General features: G+C 39.9%; 1 protein-coding gene across 2 annotated transcripts in view; it reads left to right on the forward strand.

Moving 5' to 3' along the window:
* Positions 1 to 15,560: 15,560 nt before the first annotated feature.
* The window catches only part of RASGEF1B (RasGEF domain family member 1B), a 37,906-nt gene continuing 35,669 nt past the window's right edge, over positions 15,561 to 17,797 (forward strand). Inside the window, exon 1 of one of the 2 annotated variants that reach the window (XM_028124197.1) lies at positions 15,561 to 15,688. The gene's annotated coding sequence lies outside the window, so the exon portion shown is untranslated. Of the gene's footprint in view, positions 15,689 to 16,272; positions 16,378 to 17,797 lie in introns of those variants that run through there. The other variant, XM_028124198.2, reaches the window with a different exon arrangement.

Below are 17,797 nucleotides of genomic sequence, written 5' to 3' on the forward strand. Positions count from 1 at the left end.
GGACCTGCCCTGGACTAGGACAGATGCCTCTTTAAATATTCATAGAATCTTATAACATCTTGTACATTTCCTTCACCCTTCTTATGAAAGTTTATAATTTTACATTTTTTGTGTCATTATTTGATAAGCATTTCTCCCCCCCGCCAGACTCTCAGTTGGAGCATAGCAGAAACCACATCCCATTTTGCTATTACTGAGCCTGATATATAGTAGGATTATAATACATATTATATGAATCAATAATGGAATGACTTACTTAATGAATAAATGAGTTCTTATCTGTCCAACCCCAGCAATCCAGGGTTTTAGTGTAGGCAGCAAGATTGCTATTTTAATGAAGGCCTAGGCGACAGAATATGCAAAGTGCCATATAATATGCAACATTAAGTCCTGCAAGCTGAACTGACTGGGTTTAAGCTCCGACTCCAATGATGGCTTTTTCAGGCTGTTTGATCTTGGGCACATTACTTGATCTCTGTGTCTCAGTTTCCTAATTTGCAAAATGGAGATAATAATAGAACTCACCTTATATAGTTATGAGCATTAAATGAATGCATAACCTCTCAGAAGAGTACACAGTACTTAGAAAGTTCTGTGTATGTGTTAGATAGTATCACTACTCAGGAATTTATTAAGCTCAGAAAAAAAAATACCCCAGGCTAATTTCATTCAAAGAGTCCTATGTGATAGTATTTATTCATTGATTCAAACCCCCTGCTCTGGTCCTTCTTAAAAGAGGATCCCGATGGTGTTACTCTCAAAGAAGTGGCCCCAGGTTTTTTCACTCTCAAGCAGAAAACACCCAGCGTGAGTCTATCTGGAGATTTCTACTAATATTTCACCCCAAAGGTTCAGAAAGAAAATATTTACCAAAGATGTTGTTTTTAAATTTTGAGCATACATCATAAATATATATTTTTAAATATCTACTACCCTCCCGTTGGGCCCACATCCTCCATGATAGTTATCAGTTACTGTGGAATGAGGCAGCATGGTCAAGGGTCTGACCCAGAGGCCCTCAGTCCCAGATTTCATCACCGCCCTGCGCCTTATTGGCCAGTAGTCCTTAACTACTTGTTGTCTTGTTTCCTCAACTGGAAGATGGAGAGGACTTTAGATTGTTGTAATGGTTAAATGAGATCAAGTTCTTAAGACCCTTTTGAGTCAGAAATGCTTAGTACAAGTGGGTTTCCTCTTGCCTCCTGCCTTCTTATTTTCCTTTTTATGACTCCCCACCCAGAACTTAACCAATACTCTGCTATCCTTCCGTGCCTTCCCTGATCATTTCTTCATTGTTTCTCCAGCCTTCCTATGGCCAGGGTCATCAAGTGGCCCTTTGCCCCTTCCCATGTTCCAGGTATTCTCAAAGCTCAAAGTAATAGTAGTAGAGTCGTAGAAGAGTGAGGCATTCAATCAAAACACTGAGTGGGAATCTGTCTCCAGTTCTGCTTCTAACTGGCTACTTGCCTTGGAACAAGTTATTTAAACTTTCTGGCCTTCTTTGCGCTCATCTGTAAAACTGAGACTAATTCTCCATGATGTGTATTTTGGAATCATGTTCTCCTTCCTCTGCCCTATCTGTTCAGATCTGTGTCATCACAGCGGTCACAATAGTACCATTTTCAATTTACAATTTTCCAAGTCTTTCTTATTTATTGTATTATTTGGTCACCATATCAAAATGCTGAGGTATTCCAGTTAGTCTCTCACTCCATTGCCAGATAAGGAAATTGGCTAAGACAGAGGAGGATATAAGACTTGGCAACATGACAGAGACTCTAGAACCCAGACGTATTTTACTGTGGCCTGTCAGGCTTTCCTGATGCACATGCTGTATGCATGGCATGCGGCAGAGCGCTGGCGACACACCACCAGTCCCACAGGTTTTTGTAATAGACACAACCGGTAACTGAAAGTCATAGATGGAAGAACCTAATGAATAAACCACAATTCCCTTTCATCTTGTTGTCTGTGAAGAAAGAATCCCTTTTTCTTAGATGGAATTCCCCATCACTATGGGAGATAGCCCCATCTCTCATGGATCCCATGAAGAGCTCCATGAGAGAAAGAGATTCATTTTACTTTGACATCATTACTTCAACTTTATGTAAGCACTAGCCTTGGGATGGATGTCTCTCAACTTTGGTCTGTTTGGACTGTAAATAGTGCATGTTTTAATGTATTCTAAAATGTTGACCTTCTGCGGAGCGACAAAAATCAAAATTGGAAATTATCTTGGTAAGTTTTCTTCTGAATCCATGGTTTAGGTCTGGGTGTATGAGAAATACGCAGAGTTTCAGTTTCATTTTTAGTGAAATTGAGACATAATAGGATTTACTCTCCGACTTCACAACAAGACTAAGAGCTATAAGAATATCTGGATTCTTTTCTTTTTTTTTTTTTTTTTAAAAACTACATTTTCCTAGGACTTTTAACAAGGCTTTTAAGGAATATTTAAGTTTTTGACTATGTCACGCATTCACACAGTTTAAACACGATAAAGTGTGAAAAGGTGCTGTCGTGTGAGAAGTTTCCTTCCTGTCTGTCCCTCTTGCTGTGTTCCACCTACTAGTTCCCATCTCCTCCCCAAATAGCTAATCACCTATCAGTTCCTTGTTTATCTGTGCACAGATTTTTTTCACATAAGAAATAATACAATACAAATATATATGCCTTCTTGTTTTATCCTTTTATATACATTATGGCATACACTACAGAACAACCTGTACCTTCTTTCACTAAGCATTACATATCAGTACATAGTTTCCTTATTATTTTCTATTATAGTTGCAAACTGTTTGATTCTGTGAATGTGTCAGAACTTATTTATCCAGTTTTCTAATGATGGACAGTTAGTTACTTCTGATCTTTTACTCGAGGAAACCAAATAGCTTGGTTCATGTGTTATTTCATGTAACGAATGGAGTGTATCTTTAGGATGATTTTCCTTAGCCACTATGGTAGATCCAAAGGTATGTGCATTTGTAATCTTCCACAACAGTGGATTTTTATTAATCTGATGAGTTAAAGAAAAAGATATCTCGTGTAGTTTTAATTTACATTTTTGTTAACATGAGTCAGATTGAGCATTTTTCCTTGGGATAAAAGCCTTTTCAGATACAAACTCGTGTGTTCAATCCTTTGCTGAGTTTCTCTTGATTGTTGATGATTTTCATTTAGTGCAAGTACAATAAATAAGTGTATATTTCCTATTTTCCAATGTTGCTACGGGACAGGCTTTTCTTTTAGGAAAAAGTCACCATTCTTATCTCCTTTGTATTTAAAGTTACAGATGGTTATTTTTGGCAAACCCTAACAAGTCTTGCATCTTTTTATTCTGTTTTTAAGATTTGGCCAAAGTTGAATTTGAACAAATAGAAGTATAACTATACCCAAAGTCCTTCTCTTTCTGCTGCATATGGTTGAAATGTGCTCAATATATTTTGAAAAAAACAATTACAACCCAGACAAAATCCCAGTCTTTCTTCCTCCGTAAGTAATTTTAGGATCATTTCACCAGTCCTTATGATCAGAACTGGAAGAACTGATATTGTGAAAACAAAAAAAAAAAAAAGGAATTGTCTGCAACAGAATCAATCTAACAGTATAGCTAAATGATTATTCTTGTTTCCTCTCTTGGATGTTTGAAAATGATTCTTATTCTAGTGATATACAGTTTTCAGAGATTTGAAAAATAGTGGCATGTTCTGATATGGCTGAACATGCTATAAAATTAACCTCTTGACTTCATAGTGCACTAATTAGAAGAAAAGGAAAAGCTAGGGTGTGAAAGGGGGATGAGGTTGCCTATGCACTGAATATTAATGAACTGATTGATGCAGAATGTATTATTGAGCAGCTGTTATGAGCCAGGCATTCTACTAGACACTGAGAATGTGTATTAGTAAATAAGAAGGGCATGCCCCTTGCCTTCTCAGAGCTGGTATTCTAAACCAGTCCCTCTTTATCCTGATTACAGTAAGAATCACTTGGGGAAGCTTCACAACAATCCAGTGGAATGGGCCCGTGACAAGCAACTCTAAGGATGCAAGTCGGGAACAAATACTTTTTAAAACTCCCCAGATGACTCTAAGTGAAGCTAGAGTGGAAAACCACTGGTGTAGCCATACCCTGGAGATGCCTACAAAACCACAAAGTATTTTGAAGAGGAAGTGGGCATGGAAATTTTGATATGATGTAATATGAACTACACAGCATCGACTTTGAGGCATTTTTGGCACAATGTTTATTTAACTTAAAAAGCAGTAAAGCCTTAAGACCAGCATTCCAATTTAAAGATAACTTGGAAGACAGAAGAACCGGTTAAATGGCACCTCCAGGAAAAACATTGGCCAAATCCAGACTGTGGTACTTTCTCTAAGATGAATGGCCTGGTTTCTTCCAAAACGGCAATGTCAAGAAAAGCAGAGAGGGCTGGGAGTGAGGTGGAGACAGATACAGATTAGCAGAGAATAAAGAAACAACAACTAAATATAACACCTTGATTACATCCTTGTTCAAAAAATCTTTGGGAATAATTTTTGTGGACAATTTAGGAAACTTAAATATATACTAGAAATTAGATGATATTAGTTAATATGGTTGATTTTTCATAGGTGCTAGATATAGCATTATCTATGTACAAGAATGTCCTTATTTTTAGGAGATGCATGCTAAAGTATGTAAGGGTATCAGCAACTTTCAAGTGGTTTTTCAACAATAGAAAATGAAAGCACACTAGATAAGCAAATACAGTCCTACTTTTTAAAGGAGTTTGAAGGAGGCTGAGGTATTAAAGATGAGAGAGGCTGCTGCATAGTGATGATGATTATATTTAATTAACTACCATTTATTGAGTTTTCTGTGCCAGATACTGTACTAATGACTTTATATACAGGATATTAGTTCCTTTTTAAAACAAGCATTGTTATTATTTTAATTTTACAAATGAGAAAACCGAAGCTTGTAATAAGTAAATAACTTAAGTTCACACTGAGCCAGAGTTTGAACCAAGTTCTTCCTGTTTCCATTATGGGTGATCTTGATTATTAGGCAGCATAGCCCCGCCTCCAAATCGTACTGTAACCACTTATGTGGTCATGGAAAACACACAAGCTATGGACTTACTTCTAGTACAAGAGTCATTACACTGCAAATCCAGCTGATGTTTATATGTCTGCTTTGTGGACTGTGTCTTTCTTGTCATATAGAGACCACAGTTAGGCCGACCTGTGTCTAAATCTTGAATCTGTCATTTATTAGACGTTTGTTCTTAGGCAACTTTTTAAAAAACTTCCCTCAGTTTCAGTTCCTCTTCTAGGAACTGAATCCTCTTTATAGGATGTTATGCAGATTAAATAAATATATCGAGAAAGCACTTAGCACAATCCCTGGCATATAGTAAATGCTTAATAAATGTTAGTCATCCATCCCCCAGATTTTTAAAAATTTAATTTGAATGGCTATGAATGACTCCTGCTTATACAGAAAAACACCTGCTGCTCAAAGTGATTGCCAATGCTGGATCCTGCAATCATTAACTATCGACTTGGCATCAGGGACCATGGCTTTGAATCCCTAAAACTTAGAACAGGAGAACTCAGCTAGTATGTATTTGTTATCAGTATGATAGTCATTATGATTCATGTATTCAGGCTGTGAGTTTATTAGACATCTGCCTTCTTTTAATTAGTAACACCACAACCCACCGATAGAAGCAAGTCATCATAAAGCTGAAGACGAAACCATGAGCTACATCTGTCCTTGACTTAGGTGGCTGAGTACCTAACCTCTTCTGAGCTAAAACGTGGGCACAGAACAAAAGAAAGCACTTCAAAAATCTCTCTTGGAGCCAGCAGGCACACACTGGTTCAGAAGAGCCCTAGCTTGAAACTTTAAGTGTTAACATGGCCCATAGGATCTGCAACTCCATCTACTTTATGGACAGGCCAGTTGAGAAAAGGGGAAATTTTAAGGAAAGTGAGTTTGGGGAACTACATAGTAGACCAAGAGGTAGCAATATTCTCACTTATTTATTCAATAGATATCGAACACCTACTATACACCAAGTATTGGTGTATACACCATTGATTGGTGTTATAGATAAGGTCTTTGTTTACGTGTACTTTTTATTCTAATTATTCTATTAAAATGTTTATTCCAAATTTAATTCTAGTAGTAATTACATAAATGGATAAATAAGGTGATTTTAGAGAGTGCCAATATGATCCTAAGGGTTCCTTGAAGGGCCTCTTCATTCTTAGAAATGACCTAGGACTAACCTATACTGACAATATTCATGACTGACCCCATGTCCTACAGTCTTGCTTCCAGAGCAGCCTTCCTTGACCCCGTCTGAGAAAGGCCCCACAGCTGTTCTCCATCCCAGTAATGACCACCATCTGTGATGATTGGTTGTTTATTTATTTCCTTGTTTTAAGTCTATCTTGCCCACCTGGAGGGAGGCCCCATGACAGAGGGAACCTTATCTGTTTTGTTCTCATTGGGTTCCCAATACGTTTTCCAGGGCCTGGCCCATGGAAGTTTCTCTTTTCAGTAAATATATGTGGAATTAGGGCAACTGCCCATCCCAATTTGTCTGGAGCTGAAGATCTGCCCAAAACATGTGGTTTTCAGTGCTAAAACCAGCACAATCCCAAGTGAATGGGAGTAGTCAGGTCACCCTACATGGAATGCATATCCTTTGGATAAGAAATTAGTCCCAGACCTTCCATTATTGAAGTTGAATCTCAGATATCATAAACCAGACCCAGAGCGGAGGTGTCACTATGCCATGATATAGTTACTGGTAGTCACTGCCTCTAGCGAAGGCCAAGCCTCAGGGAAAAAATGAAAGTAGATGCCCAGGGACTCTTTCAAACATCACAATCACTAATAATGCAGACAATGAACTCCAGGGAAAGGATATGCCCACAGTCATAAGGTCAGTGGAGTTAGGTCAAGTCTATCACTTCTGGTCCTCTTCAAGCCTCTTGCCTGGCTGCTGAGTTATCCAGATGGAACTAGTCTAAAAAACTAACAAAAACTTAATATGAGGTAGCATTTGACAGTGAGAAAACACCTCTGAAATCATGTCATCCAATCCCCTCATTTTACAGTTGAGGAAACTCAGAATCTGAGTGTCAGCTTCCTTAGTGGAGAGCCAAGTTTTATAGGATCTTCTTTATTTGTTCCCACACAGACGAGGGTCCCCTTGAAATACTGGTCATTGCTCTTGCTCTCTAGGTAATAAAATGTGTCCCTTCCATTGTTTGCTCTCAACTAGCTGTCCTGTTTTGCATTTGTTTCCTCATTGTGTGTGCTCTGGAACAAGTTCTGCTAGCCTTTTTTGCAAATGACTTATTTCAATATGCTGGTTGTTTCTCCTCAAAAGAATTCCTGTTTAACAGGTTCAAATATTCCCTCATGCCCTAAAAGCTTCTGTAAAAATTTCTAGGGCCTAATAGGCATCTTACTTGTCAGGTGAGATGTTCCTGGAGTTTATGTCATTGAGATACATTTTAAAGGACTGGTTCCAGCATTATATATGGGTTTTTCCTTACCAAGGGAAAGACACAGATAAAAATCACATTCATTTTTATTTTTTTTGTGTTGTGAATCAAAAAATGACAATGTCTGCCATTAGCCTTCATGTGAGAGCGGGGGCAGGACTAACCCAAATCGCATCTATTTAGAGATATTTTCAAAACAGTATGTCCTAGTTCAACTATTTTGGAGAAAAATACAACTTGTTAGCATTTTAGAAGTTAGAAAGTTTGGGTTCACAACAGCCTTTTATAATATCTGGTGTTTAACTTTTAGCTTAGGAAGGAAGAGCATTTCAAAAAAAGTTTGAGTTCTGAAAAAACACAACAAAACAGAACAACTTAAGACACATGTTTTATTTATCTGGGGAAACTTTATTCAAACTGAGGCATTTTATTTGGCCCTCTGTTATAAATTTCTTGCTGTGAGAGGTATGAAGTTCATACCTCCATAAAGAAGGCCTTGGTCTTTCTCAGGCTTATTTCCTTACAAACTTTCTCTTAGGAGATAATCTCTTTGAAATCACTGAGCAATAGTCTGGGCCAGAGAATTCCTCTTTTCTTCCAATCTCCCCAAACGCCACCTGTACAAGCAACAGCTATGTCCTTCCGCCCCATTGACTCATCTGAACACATTTCCAAACATATACTTTTGACTCTCTCAACAGAGCTGACGTAAATGGACCATTGCACGAATAGGGAGACATGTCCATATATTCAACCTCCATTTTCCTTTAGTTCTTGACCACTCTTCAGAGACAGCTAATTGGAGACAATTACGTGAATAATTGTAGATTCTAAAATTATCACTAGTTAATTCCAGGCCCTGGAAATCTTAATCATATGCTAGTGGTGCTAGTCTGGGGGAGATTTGACTTTAAAGCAGGGCTCAGTCAAGAATCAAAGCTCTTTTTTGTGTACACTCACAATATGCATCACTGTCTGAGAGGGGATACACGCGACCACACCAAAGAGCAAGAGGAAGCTAATTCTGATAAACTATGTGAGATGTATAACATTCTTTAACAAACCTTTCACACATTATACTTTTGTATGGTGAGACCAAATAAAACTCTCTGCACTTTTGATTGACAGTCATACTTCATAAATGTGATTAATCCGTGAGCAGAACAAGGTAAAACAGTAATGTCATCAGTATAGATTGCCTTAAAACGTAAGTTTTAACTATAGAAGTTTAAGTTTATGCAGGATAGCTACATGAAACTACCCAGCTGTAATTATAAAAATTTGGGTGTTTTTTTTTTTTAGAAATTTACAAAATTTTAAAAAAGTATAAACACTTGTGCACCCACCACCCACAAATGATAATAATGTTTTGTCATATCTGCTCTATGTCTTTCTTTATGAAAGATATCAAACACTACACAAAAAATTGAAGCTCCCTCTGCCTCCATGATGGTCCCACCTCCACCCCTTCTCAGAGACAGCTGTTCTTTCTAATTCGCCAGTGAAATACAGTTAAACTATATGATCTGCTCCATTTGTTTTTAAGCAGAAAATGTATTTAACATTATGTTTTCCATAGCAATATATAAACATATACACAGAAATGCTGGTTTTCCAATAGAAATAATATTATTTGTCAAAATAAGTATTTGGATATTTTACCAAATTAAACTTCACAGAATTATCTAGAAATCACAATGCTGTAATACTTTTTGAAAACTATATCGTCTTATTAAAATCAATTATTTTAGTAGATGAAAGAGAAAATACGCTAGGTATATGTTTTTATGGTGATAACAGTAAATGCTTATTAGAGAAGCTTTTTGGATCAACATAATTTCTTGAATATACTTTATGATGTCTGATGAATAGTTTATGCCATGGTTACTTTGATGATAAAGTAACTGAGAGTTTACTATTTTACCATCTTGAATATTAAATAAGATAAATGGTATTAGCAATACTTAGAGAATTCTAATGAAAAGTACTAGCAGCATCTAGAGAATTCTTTATCATTTCATCAAGAAATATTTAATATCTTGAGAATATTTGTCATCAGTATTTGAAAACAAATTGTACCTTCTACAGTGTCATAGTAGCTCCATAGATGTCAGCCCTGCAGAAATAATTAGGAAATAAAATCATGTAGTTTTTGAAGTTTGGGGCTTATCATCCAGGCTCTTTGACTTACATAACTTTGCTATTATCTTGTTGGATGGCCTTGGAAAGATCATTTGATCTCTCTAGAATTTAATTTCCTTTCAAAAATGCTTTGGTTGGTGGCATGGGGGTGGGGAAAGATTAAAAGAGATGGTCATTAATATTTCTACCAGTTCTAAAATTTTATTATTCTATTATTCATTTTTTTCCCTTCCCACTCAATGTTCTAGGACATAGATTGGTAATTAGTCAAAACTGAGGGTATCTTCTAGCAAAGTAATCAGACTTAACATTAAAGGCTATAAGAATTTGAAACAGAAAACCTTATCTTAATTCATTTTAAGATCAATTTATTCACAAGAAAGCAGGCAAAAAACGCTAGAAAGAGAAAGCAGAAATAGAGAAATACATTTATATTTACTATTTGCTATAAAGATTTTATAGGATGAATACTTATCTAAACAAACTCATGTTAAACAATGTTGGACTTACACTCAAACCAGCATTACATTTTGTCAAAATGATGCACGTTTAAGGTTACGAAATATTTCTTTGTGCAGAAAAAAATAAGTCACTATGCAATATATAACCAATGAAGATGATGAGATTGTCTCATAACCTTATGATCAGGCCAAGTTATATTATTTCTCAATATCAATATCCCTCCTGAGGATATTACAAATAATTACTTTGTATGAGTAAATAAGAATTGGCAAATGAGTGAAAGAGTAATGCTGATGAAAAATAGTAACTTTGCCTTTCAGCAGTTCTTATCTAGCATAAATGAAGATCCATTAATTTTTTACATCTCCCTAGGGGATTTTGAAAACCTACTATATCTGTTGTGGAATTTCCCATGGGGTCATTACATTCTTTTGTATGACTTAAGGTCTGCGAGATAAAAAGTGGCAGTGATAGAGAATCACATGGGTCTGTGGAAGAGACGTCCCTGGAGTTATCCTTTTTAGTCAGTTCCTTTGTCCTTAGGAGTATCTTCTTAGCAAGTTTAAATGAATAACTATCTGTAATATTTTTAGTGATCCCAGGAAAGAGAAATATATGCCTCTGTAATGAAACCGTCAGAATTAAATGACGCTCACAGACCCAATGCTCTCCCTAAATGAGATAGTGGCTGTGAAAAAACATTGTAAACTATAATAAATGTTGGAAATTACTATTGAGATGATCATTCCAAGACTGACCCAAGCATGTGTTTCATCACAAAAATTCCTTCTAAATGGCAGGGCTATAAAAGTGTTCATGCAGCTGGGCAGGGACTCAAGATCTTCAGCATCTAAATCTTCATGTCCGGCCTTCATCATCCTTCCCTCAGGTTCCAGGGAAATGCAGGTACACAGGTCAATGCCAAACACATACACACTTTTCATTACTATGAAATTCCACTGTGGTCCCCTAGTGAGCTAGGTTGGCCCATAGACAGAATTCCTTTCACTCAGGGTAGAAGCAGGAAGAGGGCATGGCACCAAAGCATGCCAAGCAGCCTCCTTTGGCCTTTCACTCTAGGCTCTCAGGTGCTGAGGGAAGGGAAGCCCAGGAGAAGCCCACTGAATAGCAAGGGGAAGACAAGGAGTTTTCTCTAAGGTCTGGAGCTGGGCTGATCTAACTGGCCTGTCCAACATCTTGCACAGTAATCAACATAACCATTGCGGCCCTGTGGGAAAGAGTCCAAAGAGAGGGGATCCCAAAAAATGAGCCCTGTGGCTCCAAAATATTTTTGTCTCGACTTAGCCATACCATGATAGTATTTCCTCATCCCATGTGAAAGGGGTGGGGACGGAAGTGGAATAGCTATATTTCATATTAACAGACCTTGCTTAGGAACTGCTAAGTGATTTTCTCAAAATTGCATTTGGTCATTCCTCATGTTTTTGCTTTATAAAATTCTCATGAATCTTTTGTTAAAATACAAGACAGGCAATGTACATCATACTTAGTCAGTTTGTCTTGCTTGGCTTTGAAAGTGAGAAGGCCATGGTTGTGGTCTAGATTAACTGTTGATAAATGGGGTGATTGGTGCCTTTGTTTTCTTACCTGTGTAAGCTCGGACTAAAATGCCTTATGCTTAAACTGTTCATCTCCATAGTCCAGAGTGACACCGAGAAAATAAATGAAAGAGAAAATGTCAAAGTGTTTTGGAGAGTTACTTGGCCATTTCACAAGGCCTTTTAAGATCCAGAGAGAGGGAGTTCGATGCTGAAAAAGGCTGCTATTCCACCTTGGGTATCTTTAATGTTTTTCTTACACTGAAGCTGTGATCCGTTCTCTTATTCTTTTCTCTCTTTAGTCCTATTTTGTGCTCTGGAGCCTCATTCGTCTTTCACAGGGCAAGTTTTACATATTTGAAGGCAGTTATGCTTTGTGAGATTTTCATTTAAAGTTCAAGTGTTTTAAGAAAATCTTAAACAGGGGCTCCTGTGTGGCTCAGTCGGTTGAGTATCTGACTTTTGATTTTGACCCAGGGCGTGATCTCAGGGTCCTGAGATTGAGCCTCACATTGGGCTCCATGCTCAGCAGAGTCTGCTTGAGTTTTTTCACCCTCTGCTCCTCCCCCTGCTCTTTCTCTCTCTCTCTCTCTCTCTCAAATAAATAAATAAATCCTTAAAAAAAAAAGAAAATCATAAACACTGCTTCCCAAGGAAAACAACTCTAGCTTAAATACATATATCTACTAGTTTTAACAGCAATATCTTAGACATGTAAAATGAGTCAAATTAATGGTATATTTTTTCAGACATTATTTCATAAATCTTACAGTCAGTAATTAAATCCATTTTATAGAGTAGAAAGACCAGAGCACTGGAATCAGAGAGACACAGGTTTAATTTATGGCTTCTTCAGCTATATGGCCGTGGCAAGTTACTTACTTTCCTAAGCATCATTCCTTCATCTCAGAAGTGGAGAAAATAGTACCTATCTCTCAGAGTTTTGTCAAGGATCAAAGATAATGTAAGTAAAAAAAGTAACACCAATATGGTACAATACTCAACAGAAGGTAAAAGGAGTGAACAACATCAACATATATCAACATGGATAGATGAGCAGTCAAAAGTTGGAGGGAACACACTGAGAGACAGAATAAGATGGACTGTACAATAACATTTAGGTAAATTTACTCATGTGGTACTCACATAAAACAATACCATCATTGTGCACGAAAGGCAGAATGAAAAACGCACTAAATACATTGTGAAAGAGTAAGTGCCTTTGAAATGGTGAAAACTAGGACTTTAGAGTGGAAATGAAAGAGACTAATAATATAAAATAAGTATATTAAAATGATAAAATTTTAAAAAGAGTGTTAGACATGGATTAGTCATGATGATTGCTCTAATTTTGTGCACTTGAAGTCCAAGAGGAAAATAAGAGAAAAATATGTTTAGCACAGGGCCTGCCATATACTTGAAGCTCCATACAAGTGGCTATTTTATTGAGTATCCTACTCAGCAGGGCTTTATTTGCATCAATGTGACTGGTTTTATAGAGCTTACCAACAATTATAGCGATAAAAATTGAGCCAATGGAGTCAAAAGACCAGAAAGGAACTATGGGAAGCAGAACACAGAAAAAATATCTTTTCATGATAGAGAATAATTGATACCTAATCATCACAGCTTTTATGGAGTACTTACCATTTACTAGGCATTAATTAAGTCAGCCAATACATATTTATCGAGTGCCTATTGTGTTAGACACTGTTCTAGACACTGGAAATACAGCAGGAAATCAACAACTACAATGACAACAACAAACCCTGCTGTTTTGGAGCTTATATTCTAGCAAGGAGGAGAGCAATAATAAGTAAAATATACAATATGTTAAATGGTGGTAAATCCTATAGAGGAAACAACAATGAAAGGAGGGAAGGACGCTGTGGAGAGGGGGTCGGGGGAAGGCTTCTCTGAGGGACATTGCTCCAAACCCACTTCATTTATTAACTCTTTTAGTGGATCTTCTCAATATGCTGTGAAGAAGTGACTTTTATAAATTATGACTGCTGTTTTCATATGAGCAAACCGGGGCCCAGGGTCTCTTGTAAGGTTTGATAACTGGCTAAGCCATAGGACAGGATCAAAATTCGGGCCACCCAGCTCTGGAGCTGTCCCCGTATGTTATCACCTCTCATACAGGGAGCTGGAAGGAGCCGTGAGGGATCCACCAGAATGGGGAACAGGCACATGGTTTGGTAAAACATTAAATCGATGCTATCACTGTGTCCATTTTATATTTTGAGAATCTAAAATAAACATCTTTTGTTTCGGTGAGAAAACACTTAAGAAAGTAAAACAGGGCAAAATCTTCTGGGGTGGTGGGTGGGTGTATCCAGCGGTTATAAAGGATATGTTAAACATTTCCACTAAGAAATCTTGATTTACTCCAACCCTTTTAATTAATTGCTACAGACTCGGGAACCGCAGTATTGCACATGGCTTGCACAACCTCAGATGGCTTGTTTGTTACGGAACCAGGATGGAAAACTGAGCTTGAGAGACGAAACACCCAGCACAACGGCAACAGCTAGGCTGGGCAGCCAGAACCTCTGGGCCTCTCTGCATGGCCGACTCCCACCAAGCCTTTTGGGCTGCATGGTTTCTCCTTTAAACTGCAGAGAGGCTCAGAATGAATTACTGAGTTGGAGAGACCCATTTGCAGGAGAAAAGGAAAGAGTATAATTAGAGGAAGAGAAGTGAAAGGAGGCACAGATGAAGAAAATGAGGGGAAGAATCAGCTAATAGGCAAGGTGAACTTGAAGATGACCATTTCCAGGCTAGGAAGGAGGAGGGGGAGAAGGAGGATGGAGCCAGGACAAAAAGGGTTCCTCTAGCTCAGTAATCCTAATTATAGTCCTATAAGACAGGTATGAATAGTGCTGTTTTTTATATATGGGAAAACTGAAGCTCAGAAAAGCTACTTTACTTACTCAAGGTCATGTAGCTCGCAAGAGAGTCTCCGGATGCTTCAATTTTTTTCTTTCCATGGGTCCCTTTCTTCTCTTGTTTCCATCGTTTCTTCCCTTCAGTCTCTTTTATTTGTACAAGGTGAAGTATTGAGGTTTTTACCTTTTTTCTAAAATAGTTATCAAGTATCCAATGATAGAGTCTGTGGTTACCATGACAACACAGGCTTTACTGGGGACTGTCCTGCCCGCCTTGCCTCCAGAATCATATTTCACAGCACAGATTCCCTTCCTTCGTGGAACTTGTAAGAGCCGCAATTTTATATTTTGTTTGGGTGACCATTTGCTTAACGTTTGTCCTCCACCAGACCGGCTGTAAACTTCAGAATAGCAGCGACCTGCCTACTTTTGCCTAGAGCATGCCCTCAGCGTTTTGCACAATGCCTAGCCGTCGGGCTCTGCGTAAATATTTGCTAAGCAAATGTTCTTGTGGTTTCTCTCAGCTCTCTTCTGAAAGTACATGGACAGTAGTAATCTTTTAGCTCATAATTATGTTAATAGATACTGTATAACGAGTCCGGCCGGTATTTACAGGTAGTACACAGGTAAATGAACACGCACACATACACACACACACACATGACTTCACAAACAGCCCCGGGCAGGCGGACTCAGAAAGAAACGCAAGCCATCTGAGCGGGCCGAACCCACTCAGGTAAACACCGCTGCGCCGGGCTCTGCCAGCCTCCGCAGCGTGGGAGGGCACCCGGGCGACGGTGGTGGGGCGGGAGTCCCCAGCGCCCTGCGACGCGTGGGCGGGTCCCGGGCTCCGGAGGCGGTGGCGGCGTGGGCGGTGAGCTGCGCCGCGATTGGTTCGCGCCCGCCGGGGCGGGGCGGGGCTGGCGGCGGGAGGCGGGCACTCGGAGCGAAGGGGGTGTGCGCCGCGGCTGAGGCCGTAGTTTCAGTATAAACAAGGCACCCGACTGGTCGGGCGGATTTTTTTTTTCCCTGTTCGCGCGCGCTTTAGCTCCCTGGTCTCTGATCGCGCTTGTGGGTGCGCGGCAAACAGCGGGGGAGCCGAGGACCCGGGGTCCATCTGCAGGTGGGTTGTTCCCTGGCCAGGCATTCTCCCGGAGGGACCGGAGCCTGGCCCCGGGAATGTGCGGCCGTGCTGCCCTCTGCGCTCTCCCAGACGGCCGGGCCCGGGAGCAGCGCTCCGAGCGAGCCTGGCTCTCAGGCGCCCCAGCTGCCGGGTGCGCCTCGAAGAGGCGGGAGAATCGGGGCGACCAAATGCTCTCTGGCACAAAGCGCCTGGCAAAAGCTAGAGACCGAGGGAGTCCCCTGCCTGGCCTCCGAGGGCGCCTGGGGCTGCCCCGGGAGCGGACCCGGTGCCAACAGGTGCGGGGCCGAGCCGCTGAGGTCCGGGCAGGGACAAGCTTGCGTTTTGCTTTGCTGCTCTCGCCCCGATCCCGCAGCCAGGCCTTACGCTTGAAATCTTGGTAGTTTTTGAGGATTTGTCTGAGTTCTAGTCGCGTTCATCCTTTCATCTCCTTTCCAGCGCGCTGCTAGGCTGTTTCCTTCTACTACTTGGCTAGTTTCGTGTGTGTTGGGGGTGGGGGGAGGGTTGTTTATTTTTGGTGTGGGTGCCTTATAATCTAAGCTCTGATTCTTAGGAAAGGACAGGAAACAGAAGTTATGTGCTTGCCACTGACGAGGCGATAGTTGTTTATCCCTCCGTTCACCTGGCGAATTTGGGACACACCGTGTCTCCTGACTTTTGCCCGAGCTCAGGTGAGTCGCCTCGAGACACCTGGCTAGGTTATAATAACGTGAGCTGAAGTACCTAGGAGCCTTGCGGCAGCTAGCACAAGAGAAGCTCCACTTTCTAGGGGAATCGTGGGAACAACTTCAGTGCTGTACAAGAGCAAAGGGGGAGACGGGGGGGGGGATGTCTGGTGTGTACACACCTGTGTGTGTGTGTGTGTGTGTGTGTGTGTGTGTGTCCGCATCCGCGTACCACTTGAGCATTGTTTTGAGTATTGTTTCTCACCTTACCCCAATCGAATTGATGCAGTTCAGGCTAAAGCAAGGTAGCTAAGTCATCTGACAGTGCAGAGGGTGGTCCAAGTGATGTAAATAGCAGGAGGAGATCTCTAGGGAGCGACGTTCTCTTGTGAACGTGGAGGTGCCCATCTTTGCCAGTGTATTCGGTGGGTATAGATGAATATGCACACAAATTTGTGTGTATGTGTTTGGGCCCAGCATGTCTCCAAGGAGTCCATCGTCAGCAGCACCATGTGACAGCGGCCAGGAACTGCTGGTGTGCGTAGATCTATATTTAGCCCTGGATGATCTCCAAAGGCCGAGGGAGGGTCTCTGAACTGGGTGCATAAAGGGGAAGAGTCTAGGGATCAGGGTGTTGCACTCTTGAATAATGTCTGGTACAGTCAGACTCAGATGGGGTGAATAATTATTCTTTCCTCTTGAAGATAGCAGCCAGAGCTTGGCATGTGATAGCTGTGTCTCAATTTAAAACATAGTTGGACCACTGTGATAAAACCTATGCTAAGAAATAAGGAGGTTACAATTAACCAGAGTGTATGCCTCATTGGAGATTTGGGAGGAATATAACTGATCAGGTGAGGTTTGGGGTAAATATAGAATTGATTTTCAAAAAGAAATACAAATAAAATTTTTTGGCTGTTGAGATTTTCAAACAGAATAAAAGAATGGCAGCTTGTTAGAGCCTATCATTAGTGGTTATTTTAATTTTGGGGGGACAGTTGTTGGGCCACTTTTGACAGAAATCAGGGTTCACAAGCTTTGCTGTATTATTCCTTTCAAGCAGATTTTCTGGCAAAGTTGAGAAGATTAGCTACTGACTAGCAAGTTTCTTGTTGGCATTATTCCACTACATGTGGGTCAATCCTTTGTTTTCCTGGAGGTGGCAACATTTCTGGCGACTAAGCATACTGGCCTTGTACTTTCTAGTTGTCTAATGGAGTGTTAAATTCTTAGAATTTATTTCCCCCGTGGTTCACTTTCAGTCTCGCTCCATTTTGTGTGGTCCACAAGACATTTTCTCTGATATTACCACACCTGATACCTGAGATAACACTGTCTTTTGGAATAGAAAATCACCAGAAAGCATTTACAATTGTTTTCTTTTTTACCCCAGCTTAGCATCTAATCTAATATAGTCTTAGGTCTA

Source organism: Eumetopias jubatus, unplaced genomic scaffold (assembly GCF_037043125.1).
Source record: "Eumetopias jubatus isolate StellerSeaLion01/CBP00866 unplaced genomic scaffold, mEumJub1_p1.0 scaffold_2, whole genome shotgun sequence".
Taxonomy (NCBI): Eukaryota; Metazoa; Chordata; class Mammalia; order Carnivora; family Otariidae; genus Eumetopias; species Eumetopias jubatus.